Source organism: Paramormyrops kingsleyae, chromosome 1, assembly GCF_048594095.1.
Source record: "Paramormyrops kingsleyae isolate MSU_618 chromosome 1, PKINGS_0.4, whole genome shotgun sequence".
NCBI lineage: Eukaryota > Metazoa > Chordata > Actinopteri > Osteoglossiformes > Mormyridae > Paramormyrops > Paramormyrops kingsleyae.
The window spans coordinates 4,667,413-4,669,249 of NC_132797.1; the positions used below are offsets into that span (position 1 = coordinate 4,667,413).

At 49.3% G+C, this 1,837-nt stretch overlaps 1 long non-coding RNA gene across 1 annotated transcript; it reads right to left on the reverse strand.

The window, feature by feature from the left end:
• Positions 1-352: 352 nt before the first annotated feature.
• Positions 353-1,164, reverse strand: LOC111833278 (uncharacterized). The gene is made up of 4 exons (XR_002835716.1): positions 1,139-1,164; positions 918-1,035; positions 525-606; positions 353-435 (listed from the first exon to the last, which is right to left on the reverse strand). It is a non-coding gene; the product is annotated as an uncharacterized lncRNA (long non-coding RNA).
• Positions 1,165-1,837: the final 673 nt, after the last annotated feature.

Genomic DNA, 1,837 nt, shown 5'->3' on the forward strand with positions numbered 1-1,837 from the left:
TTCCCATTCTCGAAGAAGTTGATCCCAGTGCTGGAATCTCAGATACACAACGCGCAAAACTGGGGTTAGGGGGCTTCCTGAGACAACATTACCCTTGTTTATGTGAATATGATGCATGCCACTGGGATGAATTTGGTACAGGGCTAATTTTACAACATGGCACATAATGAGACAAAAGCCATGATTAAAGAAGATATTAACAGACATTTAGCAGACGGGAACATGCGTGATTTCACTTCCACGGAGATTTAGCTTTACAAATTTCTATTTTGTTTCCAAAACGCAACCATGCATCTGTTTTGAATTGTCATTCAGTTAAACGGTTTACGATCGGCTTAAAGTTTTTTTTCCCCTCCTCGATTTGTTGGTATGGTCTAATTCACCCAGATCTGGCAGTCCGAATCTCTCCGTCAGGTTGCCAAGGAACACCTGCAGCTGAAAAAAATGAAAATAAAAAACATCCACAGCTCATGAAACTAGGAAAGACCACATTTTCTGACATGTATTTCTGAGATTTGTCGAACCTTTCCCCGTTGATGGCGCGGCAGTGCTTAGCTCTGGAACGGCGGTAAGGCCCATAACCCTCTCCACCATCAGACAGAGGTGCTGTGACCACAAAAAAAAGCACACAAGCACTGTCCCGGGGCATGATGGGAAACGCCGAAACGTCCGCTCGCCGTTTCCCACAGCGGCCTGCTGGCAGTGATTTACTCCAGCTGGCCAAACATGCTCAATGAAAGATGTAAACAACCCAAATGCCAAAGGACCTATTTTTTTCCATGTCGAAGCCACAGAAATTTATGCCTTGCTGTGAACTAATGAATTGAATTAAGCATATGTGTTTTGGTTTTCTTAGCGTGCCATGCTCTTTGGGTCGGAGTCAAACCCATTATTGGTTTCATTTTTGGACCATATACCTTCAGCTTTCGTCTTGCCTTGGGGTCCGTGCCGTAAGTGTGCGGGGTGTGTAATTTCAGATTCAATACTTCAGCCGCTGCTCATGCTGATGCCCTATGGACGTGTTCATCCACATGCCTGCCAAAAGTAGCAGGGAACTCAGAGCCAAATGTAACCGACAGATCAGGACTCACCCACAAACTATGGATGCAACCTAAGAGAACGGGAGCAGGACTGGAACCTGCAGTGGGATGGGTGACCTCTGGGGGACGCTGTCCTGTTTACCCAGGCCTGTCGCTAATGCCTGTCCCATCTCCACAGTAGCAGCAGTTGTCACCATGCCTGAAATACTGCGCCGGCTGGCCGACCCAAACCACACCACTGAAGTCCTTCCAGTTGCAGCCTGGAATTCTCTGTCTGTCTGGAAGAAAAGACCCCAGAAATGTGACCTACTTCGCTGGCGCAGCCCCCCAGCCCCCCCAGTCCCCGTCCCCTTTTACGTAACAACACGTGCGCCCGAGTCACCCGCTGCACAGCTGCCAAGGCTGCACGCGAGGGTTTGCTCTGTTTTTTAATTCTGTCCTCCAGACAGATAACCTCTCAATGGTCACTTCACCCCATAGCACATCCCAGAACCCCTTGCATGGATTTGCTGAGCGCTCAGGCCCAGCTGGAGGTCAGAGGCCCGGTATATCAAGATGTGTCTGGATCCTGGGCCATGGATATGGAGCTCAGGCTAAGCCCCAACACTTAATAGCACATCTGTTGGCTTGTGAACAGTTCAAAGTCAAATATTTCAATACTCCTAGAGACCCTGGAGCCGCCTGCCCCCCTCCCCCATGAGGCTTGGTGGGGTGACAGGGCCACCAAGAATGCTACGACACATTGGGCACGCTGAGATGGTAGGACTTAAGAGTAGAGGTCCCGTTGAATCAATGCT